The 18,385-nt window shown below is 43.0% G+C and overlaps 1 protein-coding gene and 1 pseudogene across 2 annotated transcripts in view; one reads left to right on the top strand and one right to left on the bottom strand.

Annotated features, from left to right (window-relative positions):
* Window positions 1–18,385, top strand: part of FAM193A (family with sequence similarity 193 member A) — a 162,543-nt gene that overhangs the window by 9,676 nt on the left and 134,482 nt on the right. The window lies entirely within an intron of this gene.
* Window positions 7,273–8,680, bottom strand: LOC122218680 (annotated as a pseudogene).

Below are 18,385 nucleotides of genomic sequence, written 5' to 3'. Positions count from 1 at the left end.
GAACATAGTATGCATCTCTATTTGGTCATTTTTGATTTCTTTTTTTTTTTTTTTTAATGGAGATATAATTGACCTATAATTCATGTTTGGTTTCTTTCATTGGTGTTTTGTAGTTTTCAGCAGATGGATTCTGTACATGTTTTCCTAGATTTATACATAAATATTTAATTTTTTTCAACCTCTGTAAATGGTGTTTTTAAAAAAACTTCAGTTTCATTTATTCATTGCTAGTATATAGAAATGTAATTAAATTTTGTGTGTTTATCTTCTATCCTTTGATCTTGCTAAAATCATATTCTGGGAGTTTTTGGTGGATTCATTAGTATTTTCTGTGTAGAAAGTCATTGTGTCTGAGTAGTGGTTTTTTTTTTTTTTTTTTTTTCCTTTGTTTTCTGTTATGTATGCCTTTTCTTTCTTTTTCATTCTTCATTGCACTGGCTAGGACTTTTAGTACAATTTCCTTGTTCCTGATTTTAGGGTGAAAGCATTCAGTATTTCACCATAAAGTATGATGTCTGCTGTAGATTTTTGTAGATGCCCATTATTAGGTTGAGGAGTTTTGTTAATAGATGTTGAATTTTGCCAAATGCTTTTTTGAATCAAATTGATATGATCATGTACTTCTCTTCTTTAGACAGCTAATGTGGTAGATCACATTATTGACTTTTTTTTTTTTTTTTTTTTTGACATTATTGACTTTTAAATATTGACTCAGCTTTGCATTCCTGGAATAAACCCTTCTTGGTCATGGTAAATTACTCTTTTTTGGTTGTGGGATTCACTTTAATATTTTGTTGAGTGTTATTGCATTTGTTGTTATGAAATCTATGTCAATAGTTTTCTTATATATTGTTCTTGCCTGGTTTTGGTGTTAGTATAATGTTGACCTGATAAAATAACTTAGGACTTGTTCTTTTCTCTCTATTGTAGTGTGTGCTTTTCAAAGAAAGGGCTCATTTCATCTAAGTTGTTGAATTTATGTGTGTAGAGTTGTCAGTAGTATTCCTTTATGTTTGTTTTTTAAGGTTTTATTTAAGTTTATTTATTTATCTTGAGAGACAGCTTGTGCTGCATGCATGGATGTGGGGAGGAGCAGAAGAGAGTAGAGAGCTGAAATCAAGAGTTGGACACTTACTGAGCCATCCAGGCACTCCTTGATTTTAGTTTTTAAGTGATCTCTACTCTCCTTGATTTTAGTTTTTAAGTGATCTCTACACCAGTGTGGGAGTTGAGCTCATGATCCCAAGATCAACAGTTGCACGCTGCACTGACTGACAGTCGGGTGCTCCTGTAGCATTCCTTTATTATCCTTTTAATATGTCTGTGAGGGTCTGCAGTGATGTTCCCTTTTTCATTCTTGATATTGAGTATCCTTCCTTTTTTTTCTGCCAGTCTTGCTAGAGATTCTTCAAGTGTTTCATCTTTTTGAAGAACCAGCTCTTTGATTTTTCCCCCCTGTTTTTCTGTTTTTGATTTTGAATTTTTTTTGACTCTGCTTTATTACTCTGCTTTTGGGCTTACTTCGATTTTACTTTTTCTAATTCCTTAAGCTACAAGCTTAGATTATTGATTTGAGGCCATTCTTCTTTTCTCTAATATATGTATTTAGTGCTGTAAATTTCCCTGTAAGCCATGCTTTTGCTGTAACCTCCTCGACTCACAGGTTATTTAGAAGTATGTTTAATTTCCTGTTATCGTTCTGTTACTGAGTTCTAGTCTCATTCTAGTATGGTCAGAAAACATGCTTTGTATGATTGTAATTTTTTTTTTTTTAAGTTTATTCCTTTTGAGAGAGAGACAGCGTGACCACATGTGGGGAAGGGGCAGAGAGAGGGAGAGAGAGAGGCTCTGTAGCCATGGGTCTCGAACCCATGACCTGTGAGATCACAACCTGAGCTGAAGTTGGACACTCAACCGGCTGAGCCACCCAGGCACCCCTGTATGATTTTAATTCTTAAGAAATTTTAAGGTTGTATGGTCTGTCTTGGTGAATACCACTTATGGGTATAAAACATATATTCTGCTATTATTGAGTGGAGTGTTCTCTGAATGTTATTTAGATCCAGGTGGTGATGATTTTTTGAATTCTTTTATATTCTTGCTCATTTTTTGTTTGATGCTAACATAGCCACTCTAGCTTTCTTTTCATTGATATTTGCATGGTATATTTTTCTATTTCTTTACTTTCAACCTCCCATATAATTATGTTTGAAGTGTGTTTCTTCATAGACAGTTACTTGATTAATTTCCATTCATTATGTATGTTTTTACTTTATAATATGTATGTGAAATATACTTATTAACTCTTATTAACCTGAGGCCTTTGTTCCTGGGCCTAATTGCTGGGCCTAATTGCTAGTTGAATATCTATTTGGTGCTAGTATAGGTTGCTTCTGTCATTGTATAGCTTTCTTTATTGGACTCTTTTTTTTTTTAATCTTTATTTATTTTTGAGAGAGAGAGAGAGAGAGAGCGAGTGGAGGAGGAACAGAGAACGAGGGAGACACAGAATCCAAAGCGGGCTCCAGGCTCCAAACTGTCAGCACAGAGCCCGACGTGGAGCTCGAACTCATGAGCTGTGAGATTATGACCTGAGCTGAAGTTAAATTTTTTTTAAAAATTTATTTATTTTTGAGAGAGAGAGCATGAGCAGGGAGGGGCAGAGAGAGAGAGAGAGAAGGAGACACAGAATCTGAAGCAGGCTGCAGGCTCTGAGCAAGCTGTCAGCACAGAGCCTGATGTAGGGCTTGAACCCACAAACTGTGAGATCATTACCTGAGCCAAAGTCAGATGCTCAACTGACCGAGCCACCCAGGCGCCCCAACCTGAGCCAGAGTGAGATGCTTAACTGACTGAGCCACCCAGGTCTCCTTTATTGGACTCCTGTTGACCCTATAGGCTTTCTTTTTTTTTTTTTTTTTTTTTTTTTTTTTTTTTAAGTTTTTTTTTCAACGTTTTTATTTATTTTTGGGACAGAGAGAGACAGAGCATGAACGGGGGAGGGGCAGAGAGAGAGGGAGACACAGAATCGGAAACAGGCTCCAGGCTCCGAGCCATCAGCCCAGAGCCCGACGTGGGGCTCGAACTCACGGACCGGGAGATCGTGACCTGGCTGAAGTCGGACGCTTAACCGACTGCGCCACCCAGGCGCCCCTAGGCTTTCTGAACTCATTGGCTGGAACACACTGGCATGGAGACACAAGCTGTCTTTAGAGGGACTGTGATCAGTACGAGTTGCGATCAAATAATTTGTATCTCATGGACCTACAAAGTTTTTATTTTTTTTTTTTTTACCGTAGAAATCAACTTTAGTTTGTAAACTGTCTTAGAGTAATTCCAATAATATATATGGCATTGGCTTATCCCATTTCCTGTGGAAATTGAGTTTTCCTTTTTAAGATTTTTAAATAATCTCTGCAGCCAATGTGGGGCTTGAATTTATAACCCCAAGATCAAGAGTCATGTGCTGTACCAGTTAAGCCAGCCAGGCACCCTGACATTTTTCTCTTAAATATTTTGAGTACAGTATAAGTTACATCTTGAAACTGAATGAGAAGTTGGGGAATTTAACTTCTTTTGGCCCAGGATGTTTTTAATGACCTTTTTATTTTAGGGGCACCTGGGTGGCCCTCATGGTTCATGAGATTGAGCCCCGAATTGGGCTCTGTGCTGACAAGGCAGAGTCTGCTTCACATTCTCTCTCTTTCTCTCTGCCCTGCCACTGCTCGTGTGTGCATGCACACACATGCTCTCTCTCTCAAAATAAATAAATAAACATTAAAAAAACCCATTTTTTTAAAATTTTATTTTAGAATAATTTTAGACTTACAGAAAAGTTGCCAAGTTAGTATAGAGAGTTCCCATATTCCCTTCAGTCAATTTTTTTCTAATGTTGACATCTTATGTAACCTTGGTATATTTGTCAAAACCAAGAAATTGGTTGGTTGGTTATTTATTTATTTATTTATTTATTTATTTATTTATTTTTGAGAGACAGAAATGAGTAGGAGAGGGGCAGAGAGAGAGAGGGAGACACAGAATCTGAAGCAGGGTCCAGGCTTGGAGCTGTCAGCACAGATCTCTATGTGGGGCTTGAACTCACAAACTGGGAGATCATGACCTGAGCCGAAGTCGGACACTTAACCGACTGAGCCACCCAGGTACCCCGTTTTAAAAAAATTTTTAACGTTTATTTACATTTGAAAGAGAGAGACAGAGACAGTACGCGAGCAGGGCAAGGGCAGAGAGATGGAGACAAAATCTGAAGCAGGCTCCAGGCTCTGAGCTGTCAGCACAGAGCCCGACGTGAGCCTTGAACTCATGAGCTGTGAGATCATGACCTGGGCCGAAGTCGGATGCTCAATCGACTGAGCCACCCAGGCGCCCTATAAAGTTGGTACAATATTATTGACCACAGACTTTATTTTCATTTCACCAATTTTTCCACATATACTCTGTTTCTATTCCAGGACCCAGTTTAGGACATCATCTTGCATTTAGTGGCCCAGAATTTTAATTTTGATTATTTCTAGCTGCCTCATCTATGGGATGGGAAGGTTAATTTTTATTTTTCTGAAGGAAGGCCTACAAAAAGCTGAATAATACTTATGTTTAAAGTATGATAGTAATTTTATATTAATGCCAAAATTCAGTGAAATTGTTAAGTAGTAGTTTGCTGCAATCTAATTCTTTCTTTTTCTAATTCTCTTCATTCTTCTGTTAATGCTTGGTAATTACTCCACTGTTGAAAGTAGCCCAGCAATGTAAACATTCCCCCCAAGTTCTTGTTGAGAGGTTAGTCCCTTCTTTAGAGGCCAGTGAAGGAAGGTGAGGACTTGCCCCTGCAGGTGCATCCCTGGTTGATAGTACAGCTTAGAGAAGAGAGTCTCCAGCCACTTGCCAAAGCTGTTTGGTTTCTTTGGATAAAGAAATCCCATAAATGAATTCTTGACCGTGCTTATAATATTGCTGTTGCTTTCTGTTTTTAGAAGAATAAAAAACAGCATCCCTTATTAACTGGCTTAAATTGCAGCTACTGTCAACATTCTCCCTTCTTTTAAAAGAATAATAGGTCAGTTATATCTCAGTTTAAAAAAGGTTATTAGGAAAGTCAGGTCTGTCAAGCAGTCATTACAGTTCAATGCCTCTCCACAAACTGCGAGTTGGACTGTTTTTTTTATGTTTGCACGTTTTGTAGGTGCCCACACCGGTATCGTGGTTGGAATGCTGGGATCGGCAGACCATAGACTCGTAGGACTGTAGACCTGGACAGGCTACAGCACGGCACATGTTTTTGCTGAGCCGATATTTGCTCGCTGATGAAGCTGAGGCCCCAAGAGTTGAGTTGGGAAAATCCCTCTAATTGTCCTAGTCAGCTTCCCCTCTTGCACCTTTCAACTCCTGGTGGCGCTGGTCACTTACCGGTGATCTACCTGAGATGCAGAAAGCCACCTGTTATCCTTGCCTTCCTCGCTCTAATCTCTGTCGATACGTTTTCTGTAAGCTCTTCTCTGGGAGCGTGCTCTGCACTACATCCTCCCCCCTCCAGGTAGCCCTGCCTCTTGTCTGAGCATCTGGGGGTCCCCGCTGTCCTTGGATGACACCCGAACTCGCTCTTCCACGCCTTGCCTGACCGACCGTCTGGCCGAGTGGAGAGGCTCTCATCCTGGCTCCTGCTTCCTTCCACTTTGTTGTCCTGCTGCTGTCGCCACCTGTGTCTGACCCGGTAGCCGTCACACCGTTCTGCTTGCGAGATGTGGCTGTGTCCTTCTCGTCTGTGTGCCTTTGTTGGTGCTGGTGCTGCAGTGTTTCTTTCCCTTCTTTGCCCAGTTAACTGCTGTTTCTTTCTAAGAGGTCATGGGCTGTCCCTGTGGGAAGCGTGCCTCCTTCATCCTCGGCCAGGCTGTTGCCGCCCTTCTGGGTTCCCTTGGTGTCTGTCCTGAGCTCAGCCACCACACGCAGACTGGATTGGAACCCCTAGTTCGCTGGGACGTTTTCTTCCAAACCCTGCTCTGTGCCCATAGCGCACACTCAGAAAGCGTGGCTCTGCGGACAGTCTGGTTGGTGTCAGCTCCTGCAGTTCCTGCCTCTTTCCCTTTTTTTCTGAAATGTGCTGTATTCTTTGTCTAATGTGGAAGAAAGCGTTGCACTCTTTTTCCAAAGTGAATCTTATATTCCAGGGGTTCTTACCTGATAGATTTTAGTGAGTCTGGTTAACCCATGGAAACTCACTGCAGAATTTATGTGAGTACATTGTCTTGAAGTCTGTTCAAAACCTCTCTGTTCTTTCTCTCCTGGGTCTGGAGTCTTTCATCCTTTATTGGTTTATTTTCCTTAGCAGTCAGATTTTTTTTTTTTTTAATTTTTATAAAAAAAATTTTTTTTTTTACATTTATTTATTTTTGAGAGACAGAGAGAGACAGTGTGAGCAGGAGAGGGGCAGAGAGAGAGAGGGAGACACAGAATCTGAAGCGGGCTCCAGGCTCTGAGCTGTCAGCACCGAGCCCGACGCGGGGCTCGAACTCACGGACTGTGAGATCATGAGCTGAGCTGAAGTCTGACGCTTAACCAACTGAGCCACCCAGGCGCCCCTAGATTTTGAATTGCCCATCTTCCCTTCCCCCTTAGTCCTTCTCTTGACCTTGCTTAACCACTTAAGATACCTTTCAGTCTGACCCTGTTCTGCCTGTTGCCACCAAATAACTTGAAATACTGGTGAATAATATTGGTTAATATTGGTTGCTTCTACCTTCTTTATCCTCAGTTCCTGTTTTATTCCCTTATCCGCCTATCACCTTAATCAGCCTTCCCAGAGGTCATTAAGTGATAATATTGTCACCAAATCCTGTTGTTCAATCCTGATGTCCTCTGAGCTTGTTGCATTTGATCTTGCTTATATATACCTTTCTGGAGTCTCTTTTGCCTTCTTTAAATGGCACCGTCCTGGCTCTCCTCCTTACTCTTGGCTTTGGTTGTGCTCACCTGTTCCTGCACTTAAGACACTCAGTTTGATGTAGGTGATTCTACGTCCCATTCTTCCTCTCAGGTTCATTCTTACACTTGATGATTTTAATGTGTGGTAGAGATTTCTGATAACAGCAACTGGTTGATCAGCCCGTCTGTAACGCTGGGGCTGTATGTACTTGCTTCCTGAGTGATCGTTGAGGCCTTTCCCCTCATCTCTGGCAAGTGAACTCAGCCTGTCCATGTTTATTTATTTTATTTTATTTTTTTTTTGAAAAGTTAAAAATTCCTTAATTTTTTATTTCTGGTACCACTACCACAATTTACAGGGCAATATACCTGATGTAATGAAAAGAAAAAGAAAAAGACAAAGCTACAACAGATAAAAGACCTCAGGAATGTACATCTAATTGACACTACATTGCATTAATCAACAGCTGCACTTTTTGCAAACTGTGGCTATGACAGTCCTGAACAAGAAGGGTTTCCTGTTTAAGCTGCAGTAACTTTTCTGACTATGGATCATCGTTCCTTCTGTGGCAGATTTTTACAGTTCCTCTAATGCATTTGGGACGACTGTCTCAAAGTAACCTGCAGCTTTCCTGACAACTCCTCGCTCTCTCTCCTGCTAAGAACTGTAGCCCTTTTCTTCTGAAAATTTTTAGAACCTTCTGCTACCATATCCACCACTTCCACCACCAGATCCATAACCACCACCATAGGGACTGCCCGAGCTTCTTCCACCAAAACTGCCCCCTTCACGGGTCCATAATTTGATTGCTGTTGCCCACTATAATTTCCAAAATCATTATAGTTCCCACCACCACCAAAATTTCCTCCTTCATTGTGACCATCATATCCTCCACCACCGCCGCCATATCCACCTCCTTGGTTTCCATATCCTGGTCCACCTCCACCATAGCCTCCTCTACCTCTAGAACCAGGCCCGCCACCATAGTTGCCACCATCACCTCCAGATCCATTATATCCACCATCACCTCCTCCACAGCTACCTCTGCCGCCACCACCTCCACCACCATAGCCTCCTCTTCCACCAAAGTTTCCACCGCGGCCAAAGTTACCACCACCTCCAGAGTTTCCTCCACGACCCGTAAAGTTGCCAGATCCACCTCCACGACCTCTTTGCGATCCAGCAGACTGCATTTCTTGTTTAGAAAGGGCCTTTTTCACTTCACAATTATGCCCATTAATAGTGTGGTATTTCTGAACAACAATTTTATCAACTGTATCATGATCATCAAAAGTTACAAAAGCAAATCCTCTCTTTTTTCCACTCTGCCTGTCCTCCATAACTTCTATGGTTTCAATCTTGCCATACTTTTCAAAGTGATCTCTCAAATTATATTCTTCTGTATCTTCCTTAATACCACCGACAAAAATTTTCTTCACAGTTAGATGGGCACCAGGCTTTACAGAATCCTCTGTAGAAACAGCTCTCTTTGGTTCCACTACACGCCCATCAGCCTTGTGTGGTCGAGCACACGTTGCTGCATCCACCTCCTCCACACAAGAGTAAGTCACAAAACCAAAACCCCTGGAACGTTTTGTTTGGGGGTCTCTCATCACCACACAATCTGTAAGTGTGCCCCATTTTTCAAAATGTTCTCTTAAACTATCATCTGTAGTTTCAAAGCTCAAACCACCAATAAACAGTTTTCTCAACTGCTCTGGTTCCTTTGGATCATGGCCCTCCATTTTGAGACTGGACTTGCCTCTTCCAACTCGAGTTCCCAGCCTGTCCATGTTTAGACTAAATTCTTCCCTTCACATTACAGAATGAGTAGTGAAGTTTGTTTACTACATAATTTATCACAATAGTTTTTTTTTTCTAATTAATTTAAAATTTATTTTTTAGGGGCGCCTGGGTGGCTCAGTCGGTTAAGCGGCCGACTTCGGCTCAGGTCATGATCTCGCGGTCCGTGAGTTCGAGCCCCGCATTGCGCTCTGTGCTGACAGCTCAGAGCCTGGAGCCTGTTTCAGATTCTGTGTCTCCCTCTCTCTGACCCTCCCCCATTCATGCTCTGTCTCTCTCTGTCTCAAAAATAAATAAACATTAAAAAAAAATTTAAAATTTATTTTTTAAATATATATTTATTTTGGGGAGAGTGCAAGTGGGGGAGGGACTGGGAGAGGGGGACAGAGGATTCAAGGCAGACCCTGTGCTGACAGGCTCACAGAAGTGAGCCCTATGTGGGGCTCAAACTCATGAACTGAGAGATCATGACCTGAGCTGAAGTCAGATGCTCAACTGACTGAGCCACACAGGTGCCCCATCAAAATAAGTTTCTTTTAAAGATTTTTTTGTATTTTTTATGTATGTATGTATTTTTTAAATGTTTATTTTTGAGAGAGAGAGAGAGAGAGGAGAGATATCATGAGTGGAAGAGGGGCAGAGAGAGAGAGGGAGACAGAATCCGAAGCAGCCTCCAGGCTCTGAGCTGTCAGCACAGAGCCCAACATGAGGCTCAAACTCACAATCCCGAGTTTAAGAGTCAAATGCTCCATTGAGTAAGCCAGCCAGGCACCCTTCAAAATCAGTTTTTGCCTAAAGATGTATGTGGTTGTGCTTTGGACGCAGTTTCTGTATCTGTCAGGTAAGACTATGCTAGGTAATCTTAAGGATCTTTTCCAACTTTGTTATTTTTTGATGGTCAGTCCTTTGGTCACACACTGTCAGAGATTACCCGTCACCTACTGCGGAGGTCTCTTAAGGGAGGGGTGCTTGAGAGGCGCACTGGGAGTGGAGCAGGTGCTCCCTGCTGCTGCGGGAAGAATGCTTTAGTCCTTCCATTTCCCAGTAAGACATTATGCCTAACAAACACTTGTTACGTGAATTGAGATTGGTGCCCTCACTTGCCCTGTATTTGAGGCACGAGTCTTGCATCGTTGCTGAGGTGTCCTGAGGCAGGAGAGGGAGTTTGTTCCCTGACAGTGTGAAGCCTGTGGCAGTTAGAGAGTGCTCATTAAGTATGTTCGTGAATTCTGCTGTCTAATTTTAATTAAAGAGGTCTCCACAAAACAGGTAGTCTTCAAAGAAACCCTGGATTGAAGACAGTGCCGATAATGAAAGCGTATGGAACAATCAGGAAATTGATGGCACCTCCACTGCTTCCTGCATAGGCTCTTTATTAGCCACGTAATGAAGTCAGGAAAATGATCTAAGCAGAGCTGAGAACCGACTCTCAAAGATGATTTGAAGTGTGGAGTTACATGCAATTTTATTAACGATGAGCCATACCCAGAGTGGTTATCTTGCCTTGAAATGTTAGGGAAGGAAAGTAGCGAGCCTTTATAGTCAGCAAAGTGTTTGCAAACTAAGCGAGAAACAGCTGTAAATTTTGTAGCAGTGTTTAAAGTTCTACATTACTCGATCTGGTACTTTATAAAATTTCATTAAGCTTAAGGATGAGCTCCTGAGGGTTTGTATTTCTGAAAGGTTCAGATGCAGCAGCAGCTCTAGCTAATTGCACAGACAGACATGCAATACGGGGAATTAGGAGGATACAACATTACGGAAACGACAGACGGAACAGGTCTCTGGGCTGGGCTCCCGAGAGTGACTTCCAGAACAAAAAGTACAGCGTTCAGCTGTGGGGTTGGTCGGGCCAGTCTTTGGCATGTGCTGTGCTCACCTAGCACTCAGAGCCGGAGTAGCCACCTAGCATTGGGGGAAGTTTGTTCTCCAGCAGCGGGGAGCGGGGAGGCAAGAAGGCTGAAATAGTGCAGAGGAAACAAGATGGCACCAAAATAAATACATTACTTTGTCAGCGAATACTTTTCAGAGTATTCATAGAAAGTATTGCAGAAGGTTTGAAAAATTAAATTGTTAGAATAAATTATGATGAACACATAATGGGGGGTTTGTTCTGGGATGATGGAAACACATGCTTTTTTTTTTTTTTTTTTTTTTAAGTTTATTTTAAGAGAGAGAGAGAGTGTGTGCAAACAGGGGAGGGGCAGAGAGAGAGAGAGAATCCCAAGCAGGCTGTGTGTTGTCAGTGTGGAGCCCAAACACAGGGTTCGATTTCATGAACTGTGAGATCAAGACCTGCGCTGAAACCTGCTTCTAAACAGGTTTTGTGATAGGGTCCCCTCCCTAAGGAGAGAGAAAAGGAAGGAAGGAAGGAAGGAAGGAAGAAAGAAGAGAAGGAAAGAAAAAGAAGGAAAGAAAAAGAAAGAAAGAAAGAAAGAAAATCTCAAGGTAATCAATCTGGCTGTGTGCCTACGAGACAACATCCCTCACGACCTTGTAAACTGAGACTCCTTAATCAGACTGCAGGTATATGTGTGTTACCATATGTGGGAGACAAAGAAATAGAAAGTATATTTTTAAAAACTATGCCACGTGACGTTCGGTGTCAGTTCTTTGGGTACGAACCCAGCTGAGTTGTTTCCTGGAGATTAAAAAGCCTCGGTGTGTCGTCTGCGAGAATCCTGCTGCAGCTTCAAGTTAGGCTTTCTGTAGATTCGGGTTGAGGACTGTTGTGGTGTGTGTGTGACGCCGAGTATCCTAGAGCATACGTATCCTGAGGTGATTTTGTAAAAAGTTTTGTTTAAGTAATCTCCACAGGCAATGTCGGGCTTGAACTCACAACCCTGAGATCGAGAGTCGTATGCTCTGTCCACTGAGCCAGCCGGGAACCCCGAAATGATTAATTAACAGGGGTTTGTGGAAAAATAAGGTATAACTGGCGATGGAGCAGCCACTGTATTTATTTAAAAAAAAAAAGTAAAGATTTTTGGGTAGGGTAGGATGGCAGAAAGAACAGCACACGTGAGTTTTATTCACCACGTGACGCATAAATAAGTTCTTATAGCGACAAATTGAAGCCAGAATCCTATAAGGGATCAGCCTGAGCCCTTTACAAAAGGAGTGAATCTTTACAGTGTTTTGCAATGAGATGGAGAATAAGTATGAGCTTTGCTGGTCGTCTTGTGGCAAAATTAAAAGCACTGCTTATTCTGAAGGTGAATCGAGTGTTTTTCTTTTACGCAAAGACCAGTGTTCTAAATTTGCTGATCTTTTCTGTAATAATAAGTGGCTTTCAGTGGAAAGCTACCTAACAAATTCAGTGTTTTTGAGAAAATAAACAGTTAATCTGCCCCCTCAAGGTAAAGGTGACATTTTATCAACGAGTGGAAAATTGCTTTTTGAAAGAAACTCTTGCTGTGGAGAGCATCTTGAAGATGGGCGTTTAGAGTTGCCGCCACTATGTTTTGTTTTGTTGCTAAGAATATAAATAGTCATCTTACTGCACACTTAAACTGGGGGATGAAATTGTTATACTGTCTACGGAAGCTTTTTGGAAAGTTTACTTCTGAGCTTATTAAAAATACAAAAACGTGATATGCCTCCTGATTACTGTAAAAACAAAGAACTGTGAGGAAGATAAACATTGAGTAGCTGAGGGGGGCCTGGGTGGCTCACTCAAGTCAGTTAAGTGTCTGACTTTGGCTCAGGTCATGATCTCGTGGTTTGGGAGTTTGAACCTCAGATCAGGTTCTCTGTTGTCAGTGCAGAGCCCGTGGAGCCCGCTTCGGATCCTCTGTCCCCCCCCCTCTCTCTCTCTGCCCCTCCCCCACCTGCACTCACTCTCTCAAAAATAAACAAACATTTAAAAAATTTGACTAGCTGAATTTCAGCAAAAATCTTTGTGTAATTGATTGATGGGATTGAAAATTGATGAGCATGATTTAGTAAGTGCAAATGATATATGGTATTTCTTCCATTTAGATCCGTGTGTATTTAAGGGAGAGGGACCTTTTTCAGTAAAGACTGCTGGACAAAACCAGCTTTCTAAATAATTGAATTTATCGTGCTCCAAAGATCTGGTTTTAACACAAAGAATATTATACCAAGATTTTGAAAAGTAATAAAGTACATTCAGTCACACTGGCTTCCTTAAATTTTCTTCTCACGATTCTTTGTGATATAAAAAAGTTCTTCAGGTTTGTTAATAAGTATGCAAAAAGGATTTCATTTAAAAAAAAAAATGTTTATTTTTGAGGAGGTGGGGACCAGTGGATATGAAGCGGGCTCTGTGCTGACAGCAGGAAGCCTGTTGCAGGGTTCAAGCTCATGAACCCTGAGATCATAACCTGAGCTGAATCCGGCTGAGCCGCCCAGGTGCCCCCAAAATGATTTCATTTTTATCTTATTGTATGTTTTTTCGTTTTGTGTATTTTTTATTGTATGTCAGTTATATTCATCAACTGCATCTGAATGCCTTCTGTGTTACTGGTTAGAGATGTAGGACGATCTCCAAGCCATGTCCTTGAGCCATGCCTGGATGTACAGTCTGTTAGGTGGGTGGGGGTTGTGTGCAGTCCGGTCTGCCTAACCGAGAGTCCTTCTGGAGGAGTCCACCTTCTGGTGAGCAAGGAGGACCTCTCTCCAGCGGGGTCCTCTCCACCTTTCTCCACCTCTCTCCACCTCTCCACCTTGTATTTTCTCATTCATTACATCTGGGCCTTGGCTCCCTATCTCTGCTCTTCAGGAAGGCTTTTTCTCCCACATCCTTTTTCTTTGCCTGCTCCCCTTTCCTTCCTTCTGGTTCTGCCTCCTGAGAATCCTACTCTTCTTCGTTATTCCAGGCTTGGTTCTGCCTTCTCCATTCAGCTTGCCCTGATTCTTCCCGACTAAAGCAATTACCTTGAATGACACTGAACACACTTGTATTCACCTATGCATTTATGGCCTCTTACTAGATTAGAAGTTTATTGCATGAAGAAAGATTTTAAAGCATAGTACCTTGTTCAAAGCTAATAAGTGTTTGTTGAAGGACTCAAATGAGATGTAGAATTAGAATTTTTTTAAGTTGTTTAAAAACTTCACTGTAACATTTGTTATGTAGAAATTTTCTACCATGTGAATTTAGACAGAGTCTAGCTAACTTAGTCCAGATTTTCAAACATACTAAATTAAAAGGCTTAGTGAAACATTCTAGGCCAATATTTCCCACAGCAAGGTGTGAATGCTGTTACCAGGTATAGTTACTACAGTGTAAGGAAAAATAAGAGGGGCATTACTATGCAAAAGGAGGGATGATTATTTGGGGAATTGGGACTTAAGTCTTAGGAGGTGACTGGCTGGATACGTTTTCTTGTGTACAAAGTCGATTCCAGATTTTAATTGATTCTGGAGTGTGGAAGATAACATTGTCTTTCCTTTCCTGTGGCGTGGAAACTCATGATTGGGTAGGGTTAAGTCTTTAGGTCACTCTGGGGCTTGAACAGTTTGTTTCAGTATTGACCAGTTACTTATTGAAACACTCGGGGGCTTACTCATGCAGCCTCTTGTAAAGAGCCAACTGATCAGAAAGAAACTCGTGTGGGGCTGAGAAATTGTAATAGAAAATTTGTTGCTAACAGTGGTGGACTGTAACTTTCTAAAAACTGAATTTTATTTAGCAGTAATATGAAAGCAGTTCAAAGTGGGTTTATTCAGTCATATTTAAACTGTTTAATGAGCTTAGTGCTATTTGTCAGTTTTTTTAGTTTTAAAAAACATTTTTTTAAAGTTTATTGTATTTTTGAGAGAGAGAGAGAGAGAGAGAGAGAGAGAGACTGAGACAGAGAGACAGCATGAGCAGGGGAGAAGCAGAGAGAGAGAGCAAGAGAGAGAGGGAGACACAGAATCCAAAACAGGCTTCAGGCTCTAGGCTGTCATTACAGAGCCTGACACAGGGCTGGAATTCACCAACCGTGAGATCATGACCCTAGCCAAAGTTGGATGCTTAACCGACTGAGCCACCCAGACACCCCGTTTGTCGCTTTTATTTTTATTTTTTTATTTTTTGTTTATTTTTTTTTTTTTGTCGCTTTTAATAGTGAAGAGTTCTGGTGTTTAATATCCTGAAATACTCTTTTTTAAAAAATATTTATTTATTTTTGAGAGAGAGAGAGAGACAGACAGAGCATGAGTGGGGGAGGGGCAGAGAGAGGGAGACACAGAATCCGAAGCAGGCTCCGGGCTCCCAGCTGTCAGCACAGAGCCTGATGCGGGCGGGGCTCGAACTCAGGAGCCAAGAGATCACGACCTGAGCCACCCAGGTGCTCCACATCTTGAAATGCTCTTGAGAGCTGTGAGGAAGACTCCAGGCATACCTGAGATGTGTCTTCCTTCATCATGTATTTAGAGCATCTATTATGTCGGGAGTTGTTCTTGGCACTGAGGACACATCAGTGAACAGAGCTCACAAAGATCTCCCTGTCCCTTTTCGTGGGAAGAGACAGTAAATTAATGAAGTGGTAGGATGGTGAGCGATGAAGCAGGTGTGTGGGCATGATGCTTCCAGGGTTAAGTGGGGGGATCCGGGAAGGCCTACTGAGCAGAGACACGAAAAGGCAATGAGGGAGCAGAGCTATGTGGACATATGGATAAGAGTGTTGTAGACAAAGGAAACAGCAGGTGTCAAGGTCCTGTGACTCTCCTTTATAATTTTAGCTAATTCTACTAAAGTAAAAGATGCTTTCATAATCATTTGGACTGAAATCTTTATCTAGAATCTGGTCACAAAGTCACAGATTTCTGGATGGTCCCGTTCACATGTTCGTGCTTAGAATTGTAGGACTGGCATATCGTCATGGTGAACAGAATTTGATTTCATCTCCTTCAGATGCTCTTGAAAGTGGAGCTGTATTCTTAGGGGCAGATGCTGGATAAGTCACTTGTATCTGGAGGTTAAGTCACTTGTATCTGGAGGTTTTCACAGCCCATATTAAATAACAGACACTTCGAGCATGGCTTCTGAAATTGTGACTGACTTCTAAATAGCCCAGCACTCGTTCACTTCAGCAGTAGTGAGTGGAGTCTGCAGTTGCCATGTGCCCATTCTAGGGGCTAGTTTGAGTCTGTGCTTCTTGGACACATCATCTTTCTTGGGTTTCTACATGCGGGGTTGAATTTGTTGTGTTCAGGTCTTCCATTTGTAAGAAAGCAGTACGTTCCGTCAGCCATTGCAAACTTGGTCATTTTAAGTTCAGAGAGTAATCCTGAGCCAAAGAGGCAACTCTGAATATCCTACTTAAGAGTTTGGATGATGTGCTCTAAGCCAAACCTCCATGTTTTTCCTCCATGTATTTTAATTAATTCCCTATGCTTTAAACATGTCCTAAGTATTCCCTGAACTGCGTTAAGAATAGTACGGCTGTCGGTCTCATCTGTTTACTCCTCCTTGCAGGGGTCATGGCACAGTCTCTGGTGTGTGACACCTCTCTTGACTGGAATACTTGAAATCTTTTCTCCCCTTCATTATTGAAGTCCCCTGATGACACAGGAAATAAGCCTTCCCAGGTTTGGATGTAAGGTAGCGTGCAGTTTGGAGGAAGGTATGCGAAGCACGCCATGGGCACGGGACTTGGAGGGCTCCTTCCTAGAGCAGAGCTTGGCCAGAGGGGCCCTGGCTTGATTTTAGTCCTCCTTCCCTGGGCTGGGAGCTTTTGTTCCAGCCAAATCTCCCACTCAGCTGGGCTGCATCTGATCAGTCTCCTAGATCCAAGTGGAGCTTTCCAAGGGACCACACCAGTGCCTCGTCCCCTCCCTCCTGCCCCTCCCCGCCCCGTCCTGCTCTCTGTTGTATTCAGGGTTTTTCAGATGGCAGGAAACAGAAGGCCGCCCAGTTTAACTTCGAGCACTCCCGTACGTGGGCAGCTGCGGCACCCTGCCTGTACCATCGCTGCTTCTGGATGTGAGCTGGCTTTGCCGAGCCTGCCTTCTGGCGGGGGCCCACCTTGTCTCTGGGTCCTGCTCTTTGGTGATTCTGCCTGCAGTGTGGCCTGAGTCCTTCCTTTTCGCAGCCTCTAGTGATTTCTGGCTGATGTCGCTTTGTATTTTGATTCCCATTTCTCAGAAGTGGACTAGGGCATGTTTTCATGCTAGGTGTCATCTTGGGTCCCTGGGCACGCTGGGGTGGGCTGCCTCCCCTCCTTACCTCCCACCCCTCTGTAGGCATGAAGGAGAGGGCAGGACCTGGGCTGCTAAGCAGGGGGAGACTGTGAGGACACTCCCTGATGAGAGCCACCTTGCAGACAAGCTTGGGGACACACACCTGTTAGAACAGTGCACTTCTGTTTCGTTCTGTGTAAAAAACTAGGACTTTGGAAGGGAGGGGCTTCCCTCCCTGAGATAGAAAGTTAATTTTATTTAACGATGTCTTGGGAGAGGAGAGTTTTGACCGATAGATGTACACAGTGAAATCCTAGACCAGAACTTTTTATTTATCACTTTCTAAATTTTGCTCAGGATGTCAAAACCAATTATAAAGACTGAATTTCAACTAAAAGGTAAGCTCAAAGTAACATTTCAAGCTTTCTTTTTAATCCCCTTTCCCCCTAAATGAAGTCCTTCACGGTGCCTAAAGGAAACCAGATTGTCCAAGAATGTGGCCTCACAGCAAAGGCTGGACTGGGGACCTGGGCGTTTTTCCAGCCTTGCCCTGCAGGAATTCACTGTGTGACCCAGAGAGTCTCTTGTCCTCCTCTGATTTGTAAAATGAGAGATTTAGGTAAGATTAAAGGTTGCAGGCTAGTAGGCCTGGCTGCTAACTTGAGGGTGGGAGCTGTCAGTAGGCCAGGTAGTAGGGAAGCCTGTGCCACGCCCTGCCCTGCTGGGGAACTGGGGTCAGGGGCCTGGAGGAGGAGCAGTGGGAAGTGCCCGGGTGTGACCTTGAGCGCTGGGGCCAGAGTTTGGGTCTTTTGATTAAGGGCAGATAGAGACAGGTAAGGGCTTTGAAAAGCAGAGCAGACATCCCCCGCTGCGGTGAGGGCCATGGTTTGGCCCACATCTGAGACACCTGGGAGAGTGAGGTGGGTTGAATGTGGGAAGGTCAAAGCAGATTCTTAGGAGTCTGACTTCAGGCACGATTTCCCCCTGGAATAGGAAATACCCCCGGAAGGGCTTGGCCTGGGGGCAGGTCTCACGCTGTGTTAGTTGCCTCCTACTCTTTGATTCACAGCACATGCCCAGCATCAAATAGGTGTCAGTGTCCTTTTGCCTTCTCCCCTATTTGCCTGCTTCACTTTATGCTCCTTACTCCCCCCGCCCCCACTTCTTAATCTGCTCTAGTCTGATAGGTTTGCTTATGTGGACAGGCATGAATCTCTTGAATCTCTCTTTTCAGAGATTGCGTGTATTTGCTTATTTCCAGGTGGTGTGAGGCACAGGTCTTGTTCTTCTTCTTCACACAGCTCCGTGTCAGATCATCTGTTGGTGCGTGTGTCACGTTTGTCCATCTGTCCCCACAAGTGTCTGCTGAGTGCTGGATTGTCAGGCTCTGGACAGACCTGGAGGGCCTTGTCTGACACTCTGACACTGGTTTTAATCTGTGGGAACATGGGAGGGTCTTGAGCAGAAGAGTGATGTACTGTGACTTAGGCGGGTGTGAGGGGCAGAGACTGAAGC

The sequence above is a fragment of the Panthera leo genome, chromosome B1 (genome assembly GCF_018350215.1).
Source record: "Panthera leo isolate Ple1 chromosome B1, P.leo_Ple1_pat1.1, whole genome shotgun sequence".
In the NCBI taxonomy this organism is placed as follows: Eukaryota; Metazoa; Chordata; class Mammalia; order Carnivora; family Felidae; genus Panthera; species Panthera leo.
This window is presented reverse-complemented; position numbering and strand designations above follow the sequence as displayed.